Source organism: Triturus cristatus, chromosome 9 (genome assembly GCF_964204655.1).
Source record: "Triturus cristatus chromosome 9, aTriCri1.1, whole genome shotgun sequence".
Lineage (NCBI taxonomy): Eukaryota > Metazoa > Chordata > Amphibia > Caudata > Salamandridae > Triturus > Triturus cristatus.
In genome coordinates, this window is record NC_140592.1 from 1,275,147,630 (window position 1) to 1,275,157,902 (window position 10,273).

A 10,273-nucleotide genomic window follows, 5' to 3' on the forward strand; every position below is an offset into this window, starting at 1 on the left:
CGCATCTAGTGTAGACACTTAGACGCTTGTACACGCACTAACAGTCAGTATAGTCAGTATAGAATAAGATTCTACTCTAAGAGACCTCTCTTTTGGATAACATAGTTCTTTAAACATAGGATGTTAGATATGATTTGGGATTAGGTTGACTTGACCCTCCAGACATCTGTCGCCACATGTAGAGCTAAATGTCAAGTCCCCTTCACCCCCTAGTTGCACGTCAATCACACGTCATGCTGCTGTGCGCGCATTTCTGCCAAGTATTTCTGCTGACATTGCGAAATTCCTTCATGGAACCACCCCATTATGACGTCACACCTGATGACGTTCTTTAGTTACACCCAGTTACGCCTACTTTTGCTACGCATGTATCTTTTATCTTCACTGTCAATTGTTACGCCTCCTGCATTTGCTTCACTGTAATGTCTATTGTATAAAAGTGTTTACTTATCGATAAAGTACGTACTTCACTTCCTGAACCTCCGTGGTGATGGAACTTGGAGTCACCGATTCGAATCGTCCATTGGAATAAAGCCCATTCCGAACCTCTAATACCACGGATTCTGCCTCTTATTTTACTGAGCTATTTTTATTATGTTTCCGTATCAAATTAAGTCCCGGTAATTAAATTATTTACCACATGAATGGCGCCCGAACAGGGACACTTTCTCATCTCACGCGCCGGCGGTGCGTTGCAGGCCCGGTCTCCTGCCACAGCTGGACGGACAACAACGCGTACCAGCAGGATTTCCTGTATCTCCCTCCGGTCAAGCGGGGGCGACTGAGGCTGCGATCAACACCCAGACGAGGCGGTGAGAAGTGCGAAGTATCCCGACCAGAGCCTAGCTGAGAGAGCAAGATCCGAGGTATACAGAGGCCCACCAAGTTCCGAAGTTTCCGATGTTCCGAAGTTTCCGAAGTTTTCGAGTCGAGTCCAGTCCAGTCCAGTTCAGTTCCGTTCCGAGGCCTTCCGTTCCGAGCTACCCGGTGAGTACCATTACTGGGGAGGCGTTCTGACGTGCACATAACCTGTGCCGGTCAAGACGGGTTTGGGTACACAAATCCGGTCTGCACTGTTTTAGCAGTGTATCTGTACTGTTTAGCAGTATATCTAGTATATCGAGTATATAAAGTCCGAATATTTCAGTTAATGCCGAGTATTATGTTTAGTGATTAAGTTTCCTTAGATCGTCATCATCATTGTTGCTCATTTATATGTTAAATGTTAAATGTGTTAATAACGTCCTGCATATTGTGGTATGAATGACTGTTCATTATTGTGTTTATTGTATTAAGTTTGTTCAAAATCCAGTATCAGATCAGTTCTCATTAAGTTTGTTCAAAATCCAGTATCAGATCAGTTCTCAATATGCCGCTCTTTTCGAAATTAAGACAGATCACAACTAGAAAAGGGGTACTCGAAGAAGCTGTTCCTATTCCTCCTAGGGACACTCCAGGGTACTTCATGTATCATAAACACGGCCTAGACGCTATATTATTTCTTGATTTATGGGTAGACTACACCAAGGAATTACCAGAAAGTCAGAGGTGGCCCGCAGCGGGGACCTGGGATGCAGAGTGCATCATGAAAGTAGAGGAAGAGTTATGGAAAAGGAAAGCTAGACAGTCACAGAAAGACGCCGTTGAGTTATGGCGCAAAGAATCTCATAGACGTACAGAAAAAGCACTCCGACAGGAGGAAAAAAAATAAGGAGAATTCAAATAAAGTCCGAGAAAATCTATTAATTGAAGAAGGTACACGAGTGAAATCAGAACAAATAGACAGACAAAGAAATGCCCTTATGAATGGTATGTATCCCCTTCTGGCCGAAGGATTACCTAAGGCTACTCCGGAGATACCAAAAGACTTGCCACCCCCATTATTTCCAATAAAAGTGCATCCTAAGGGGCATCCTAGAACCGCAGAAGATGTTTTTCTTTCCTCATATTTAGATGACGCAGCTCCCGAGTATGCTAACACCGCCCCCCATAGACCGTCTGCCGGGGAAGTTCAACGCCAGGATCCTGTATCTGTATCTCTACAGCAACAGATCCTGACACAAGTTCCGGCAAGCACATCTGTTTCCACATCTGTCCCTACAGCTACTTCTACAGCTGTGTCCACACCTATAGTTGCTGTATCACGTTCAACGAATCCTTTCACGCCCGATACCCCAGACGGGGCTACCGGAGGTGCTATTAACACTTTTTCTACGCCACCCAGAATAAATAAACTTACTTTTCAAGAATCAGCGCATCCACGTACCCCCAAACTCATAAATTCCCGCACGCTTAAGGAACTTCTTGTAGATTGTAGATATGACCCGGTGCCCGGCAAAGAGGACGAAATGATCCTGGCATCATTACGTATCAGACGAGCTGCGGTGTATTTAGGGAAGTTACCAGGAATGACTATGCATCTAGATAATATATACCATTTTGTCCAAACAGGGCGAGATTCTGAATGTATTAACAGAGCTATGGAATACCAGAAAGTGGAGATACAGGGGGAACTGTTACGTTTCCTCATAAATTGTGTGATCAGAAATCAAGACCGACCGGGGGTAGATCCGGAAACAATGGAAACTCTTACCAGATGGAGCCAGAATATATCAGAAGGGAGACATGATAGGCAAAAATGTATAATAGCCATGTGTCGAAAGATCCGTAAAGAAATAGAACGCCTACACGAAGAAAGATTAGCGGTAGACCAGTTTGAACAAAACGAGGAGGAGGAAGGATCAGGACTGCCCACAGGACAGTCAGAAACCATAGCCTATGTAGGTAGAGGAAGATCCTGTAATAGTATTAGATGTTCTACTGACCCGATACGTCCGATATGTCCAGATAATAACAGGAATTTCCAAACACCTATAATAAATATAAGGTCACCCGAGCATTCGTTCCAAGCCGCTGACAAATTACTCCGAGAACGAAGGGGTTACCATTTACTCGATTCTATGGATGAACAAGAATTAGCCAGGTCAGCCGTTCATTGGGTTGACAGTCCCGGAAAATATGGTGATGATACAGTAGCACACACATTTCTGAATCTCACCCCAGATGAACAGCGTTTAGCTGGGATTTATATGATTCAACAACTTCTTTTACTATATAAAAGCCAACATTCAGATCCTGGTCCCTTACCTGATATATTGACTGAACTACTCACGAATAAATGGAGAGGTTCAGGTACTAAGTTAATTAGAGAAATACTAGAATCAAGAAAGCAGTACATTCTTTCTATATGCCCAGAACATGTCTCACTGCCCATTAAGGAAAGAACGACGTATTACATGGACAGACAGAATCCCTTACGAGAAGTACACCCAATAAAGGGCGAGGTCAATCAGTTTAAACGTGTATTTGTATATACACCCATATCAAAAATAGAATTGTTAGAAATGAAGAAAGTGGTACCCAGTCATGACAAAGACCCAGCGGGTTTTCACCGTGAAATTAAAGACATGTTACTCATGGGAGAGTATACCTATCCCGACATTATGACCATATTAAAGGTATTAATGCCTGCTGGCATTTATGAAAAACTTAAGGAAAAAGAGTGGGAGGTGGGAGACCAAAAGATAGACTGGACAGCATTAGAAAACGAAGAAAAAGCTCGAGGTCCAGGTTCAGGGCTTGGGGATAAAACTAAAGCACTACCAGGTTTACTAGTACAGGTACTGCCACGTTTATTAACTACGAAAAAGGAAGACTGGGGTGCAATCTCAGCCTGTAAACAAAAGCAAGATGAAGACACTAGTGATTTCTATGCCCGATTTGAAAAATGTTTTGGTATAAATAGTGGCATAAAGGCAAGTAGCGAATCGTATCCACATCTGTTTGTGACCAAACTAGTTGAAAATTCCTTGCCCCAAGTGAAGAATAGAGTATTAAAATTCGAGAGTACCTGGCAAGGTAACACCCCATCACAAATGTTACAAATGTTACAGTATCATCACAATAGAATTAGAGAGGAACAAGAACATGAACAAAGACGCATGAAAGACACAAAAATGAAAATGCTAGTCTCCCAGACAGTTCCAGCTGAAGGTCATAAAAAGGGTACGACACAGTCCAGTGATTCAGCAGGACCTGTAAAAGGGACATGCAACTATTGTAAACAACCAGGTCATTACATACACGATTGCCCAGTCCTGAAGCGTAATATTGCCACAGGTAAAACACAGGAAAGACCACGGCCACCTAGACAGGATCAGAATGAACAAGGAGCCCCGCAGCATGCACAGTCCATGCCAGCTCCACAACAGTCTATACAGTTTGTGCCAGCTGCACCAGCGCTGCCTGTTGCTGCCACACAAACCACGACACGACAGCTGTACCAGACCGCACAGTACGACTATCCTGACTATCAACGATACGCATGAAGCAGCCTAGAGAGGGAAGTTGACTTACCCCTTATCGAGGTCCCTATAGACCAAGAAGGACCTTATGTACATAGTGAATTATTAGGCCAAGATAGAAAATTTTTACTTGATACAGGGGCAAGTCGAACAACCATAAAACGTAGTGAAGTTCCAGGGGCACCCCTCTCAGGCTTACAGAATATTTCCCTTGGTTTTTCAGGAAAACCTATTGTTAATGAAGTATCACAGCCTCTTCCACTTACGATAGGACCCTTGACCAGAACTACAGATTTATTGCTTACCAAATCATGTCCAGAAAACTTGTTAGGTATAAAAACACTGAAAGCTCTAGGAGCTATAATATGTTGTTCTCCGGAAGGAGTAAGATTGTTTTTACGTGATTTCAAAGGTCACTATGTGTCTCGAGACATGGATTCCCGACTGCAGACTTTACCTACACATTTATGGGCACAAGGCCCTACTGATGTTGGTTGCATGAATATTACACCATATCGAGTTACGCTAAAGGCAGGAGTGGTACTACCACGAATGCGACAATACAAGTTACCATCAGATGCTGTAGTGGCTTTACTACAAATCATTGACGAGCTCATTGCCCCAGGAGTGGTTGTGGAAACAGACTCCAATGTATGTAATTCTCCGATAATTCCGATTCTTAAACGAACAGATCCAAAAGCCCCGCCAGTATATCGATTGGTTATTGATCTGCGCGAATTGAACAAATGCATTGTGCCACAATTCCCTGTGGTCCCAGATATCTCGTCATTACTGACAGCTATTGATTCCGAGGCAACATTCTTCACTGTAATTGATCTCAAGAATGCCTTTTTCAGTGTCCCTATAGATCCGGAAAGCCAATACTTGTTCGGATTTAGTTTAAATGGACGTAGCTTTAAATTCACACGCGCACCTCAAGGATTTACAGAAAGCCCCAGCATCTATAGCCAAGCACTGAAACGAGAACTCGACAGTATCCACATGCCAGTAAACACTGCCCTGCTTCAATATGTCGATGATCTGCTGATCACCGCTAGAAGTGAACCTGAATGTGAGAAAGCATCATTGACAGTTTTACAATTTTTAGCCGAAAAGGGGCACAAGGTGTCCCCTTCCAAGCTGCAATTCTGTGTCCAGCGAGTTGTTTATCTTGGACACTCGCTGTCCAAGGAGGGAAGGCAGCTTACACCCGACCGCATTCAGTTAATAGCTAATATGCCAATACCCAAGACACAGAAGGAGGTGCGGGCTTTCATAGGCCTCACTTCATATTGTAGGCAGTGGATCCCTCAGTATGCATTTCTAGCAAAACCACTCATTCAATTGACAACACAGGAGGCAGCCACATCGACTGTTCTCCCTTGGACTCAGGAACATGCACAAGCTTTTGAAAGCCTAAAGAGAGCCTTATGCCAAGCACCGGTTTTAGCAACACCATGTTACAGTAAACATTTTACGCTCTTTGTTACAGAACGCGAAGGTACTGCCTTGTCAGTACTCACACAGGAACAAGCAGGATCACACAAACCATGTGCTTATTTCTCTAGTACACTAGATCCCGTAGCTCAGGCTTTGCCTGCATGCCTAAAATCAGTGGCAGCAACAGCTTTAGCAATAAGACAGAGCGACGCCATAGTGTTAGGACATCCATTGACAGTTCAAGTACCACATACAGTAGAGGTTCTTGTGAATCGAACGCAAACACAACACTTGACTATAGCACGACTCACTGGTTACGAATTAACATTGTTTCAGCCACATATAGAAATAAGACGTTGTAATACATTGAATCCTGCCACACTTTTACCTGTAAGCGGAACAGACCCACTAGCTCATAATTGTATTGAAGTTATTACAATCACGACGAAACCCAGACAAGACTTGACAGATGTCCCATTGTCAGACCCAGACCTGACGTTGTATGTAGATGGTTCATGTATGAGAACAAGTACAGGAGAGTTAGTGGCCGCTTACGCAGTCACAACAGACACTGAAATCATTGAAACAAATTGCATAAATACCTTGTCAGCTGAAGCCGCAGAGCTCGTCGCTCTGACACAAGCCTGTATTCAAGCCACAAATAAAAAAGTCAACATATACACTGATTCACGTTATGCATTCGGAGTTGTACATGACTTTGGCGTGCTGTGGCGAGAGAGAGGTTATTTAACTTCTCACGGTGCCCACATTCAGCACGGACCCCTCATTCATGCCTTATTAGATGCAATACACCTACCCACTGCAATATCAATTATGAAATGTAAAGCTCATACGAAAGTTACTGATATCATTTCTCAAGGCAATGATCTAGCTGACAGAACAGCTAAACAGACTGCTCAAACTCAAACATCCGACATGACAAAGACAATAGTCCCGACGCCAACACATTGTATGACGGTTAAAGATCCCGCTCTTGACGTAATTGACATACAGACACATGCTACACCAGACGAAATAGGGAAATGGACTGAATTAGGAGGGATCCAAACGGATCAAGGATGGATGACGAAGGAAAAATCTGTGTGGTTCCTCCCTGATTCAATGGTCCAAGTCATTATTAACACTGTACATAGTCCAGCGCATCTAGGAGAAAAAGCTATGCTAGACAGCATTCAACACATTTGGTTCAACAAACATTTACGAGCAGCAGCTAAACAAAAGGTCCGTACCTGTATGATCTGTTGTCAGTTTAACCCAGGAAAAAGCATTCCCGTAGAACAGGGTGGATTTCAGCCTCCTGATCACCCTTTTGAAGTCCTCCAGATGGATTATATCCAGATGGAACGATGTCGAGGATTCAAATATGTTCTCGTAGTTGTCTGTGCTCTTTCCCGTTGGACAGAGGCATACCCGGTTTCAGATTACACTGCCCCGACTACTGCCAAACAGTTGGTTCGAGAATTCTTCCCACGATACGGTTTACCACGTGTTGTCTACTCAGATAACGGCCAGCCGTTTTCATCCGAACTAATGAAACACGTTTCACTTTTGTTAGGCTATCAGTGGAAATTCCACTGTGTCCGACACCCCGAGGCAGCAGGTCTCGTGGAAAGACATAATCAGACCCTGAAAATTAGGTTGTCCAAAATATGCAGGGAGAAAGGTGTCGACTGGGTAGTAGCGTTACCAGTTGCACTCTTTTACATGAGAATGGTAGCACACTCTCGAACAGGGCTATCCCCGTATGAGGTGATCTTTGGCAGACCACCAAATATGTGGGGGACGCCTATACCACGCAAAATAACTGATATTGACTGTAATATGTTGACAGATTACTTGGCTTCCTTGATGTCTGCACTACAATCTTGTCGTTCACAGGTAGCTGCAGCTTTTCCCGACAACACCGAGGTGAAACCCCATGACGTAGTTCCGGGGGACCTGGTCTTAGTGAGGAACTTTGATCGGAAGTCTCAGCTGGATCCTAGGTGGAGGTCACCTCAGCTCGTACTGCTCACCACAAGGACAGCCGTGAAGATCGAAGGCAGGAAAGGCTGGATACATTCAAGTCATATCAAGAAATTTCATGGACTACCATCGGATGTAAATACCACACCTCGTGCGTTTTCACCCATTGACTCAAAACTTCCTTTGGTTGAATCAAGTAATCACGAACAATACAGACTAAAGCTCAGGTCTAACCAGTCAGGCAATTTGATTGTTTAAGTCCTCTCCAAGGTGAAGCGGTTGAATTTGTCTCTGACATGCATCCCTTAGACCTGAATAGAGAAAAAACCCGAAAAATGTTGAAACGACATGCGTACTGTAAATCACTGCGTAGTCATTGCACAGTGACGTTATTAATTTTGTTTTTCTTAAGTCTTTTAATAATTACTGCAAGTATATTGTTGCACATATATTATCCTATTTCTAGACATGTTTATAATATTACTGCTGAACATTCTTTTAGTGAATTACCTCCGCATGAGTTGTCTTATAGATTTGCGCTGCGCAATAACACGTTTATTAGTATGTTACATCATTCCCATCAGGTTAACAATGCTACAAATTGTTGGATATGTGGCCGACTCCCTCCCTATCAGAATTATAAAGGAATTCTACCTCTCTTTCCATACCCGTTCACACACAACGGCTCCTGTGGAGCATGGTTTAGTTTAATTAATTCCCTAGATTCGAATTCTGCAGTTCATCAAGACAACGGGGTATGGGGTAATTTGAACTTAGTTTTACTTAAAGCCTGCTACCCTAACAAGGAGGGACTTCCCAAAAGAACAGGAACTGATCTAGAAAATGAAGTGTATGGATTAGGTAATTTTACACTTAATCTTATGATCCTAAATGTCGAATCCGAAGCTACTCCAATTTTGCCCGCTATGTCAATATTCCCAGTAAAAGGTGAATTATGTGTAAGAAAGAATGGTTCCATACATATGGGCCATAGTAGATGCAGCACTGTAATAGAATTTAGTAATCAAGGCAAGTCTACATTTAGAGCTTCCCGCCATTCCTATTTCATATGTGGTCAGACGGCATATGTACGTTTACCTCTAGATTGGGATGGTACCTGCTACATTGGATTCCTTTTGCCACCTGTTTTCCTAGCTCCTCCTGATTATCACAGAAATACTCATTTAGTACACAATAGAGAAAGGAGAGATCTCCCAATAGTCGATTACACTGAAACAGCATGGGACAAATACACAGATTTCAATAAAGGTCTTTTTCCCTATATAGGTACCGTTACTAATAGTAAGCTGATACGTAGATTAACTAGAACCCTTGAAGCAGTAGTGAACGAAACTATTTCCGCCTTAGGCAATTTAACAGAAGAGCAGTCTGCTATGCGGATTGTTGTGCTTCAAAATCGTCTTGTCCTTGACGTCATCCTGGCCGATAGGGGCGGAGCTTGTAGGGTCATCGGATCAAGTTGTTGCATTTTCATACCAGAAAATTCGCCATCTGTGTATAAAGCCATAACTCGCCTTCACAAGATTGTAAGCCAGATACACCAGAATCCAGGCACCTGGACTTGGTCCGGTTGGTTTTGGAGTGTATTATCTACCTTTGGATGGAAGGTCCTATCCTTCCTAGGTATTGGCTTTCTCATACTATTCAGTTGCTGTCTATGTCTACAATGTGGACCAGCGATCTGTGGTCTGTGTGCCACATCGTGTATTCCACCACCAGGATTTCATTCATCCCAGAAGAAAAAAGAAGAACAAATGATGTTATATGAACAGATCAACGGATTGATGAAGATTGATATCTCTTAACGGGCAAGTAGGGGACAAGGAGGGAATGTGGAAATATGGATTTTTCTGATCAGTTATGTCCCCTATCTTGGACCCCAACGGTTTCATGTATGAATCACAAGTACATGTATGTTCCCTCCAGTTCCAGTTATAAAGACGCAAACACATGTGCGTCCACCGTCAACATGTCCTCTTTCAGATCCGCCATGAATAGGCTGGATATTCCATTCCTAAGTATGAAAGGCCACCGGCTTTATATGGTTCACTTATGCCATTTTTACAGTCCAGGCAGATAGGCCCTGATTCTGTCATCAAGCTTTTCTTGCCTTCTGCCTCTGAAAGCTCCAGTCTGAGCCTGCATCTGTGACCATGAACTTTGTCTCATTCCCTGCGCGGCTCACGAGGCCTGACATCAGCCTGTTGCCTGCCAAAAACTGTATTTCACCTTCGAAATTATCTGCTCCGCTCCCTGCCCTACGCATTCCTGTCTAGTAGTTTAAGTAAACATTCTTCCAGCTACCGAGCAAAGGCCCGGCTTCTCTGTCTTTATGCAAGTAATTCATAGCCCTATTATTATGGAAGACTTCTGCCCTCGCATCTAATGTAGACACTTAGACGCTTGTACACGCACTAACAGTCAGTATAGTCAGTATAGAATAAGATTCTACTCTAAGAGAC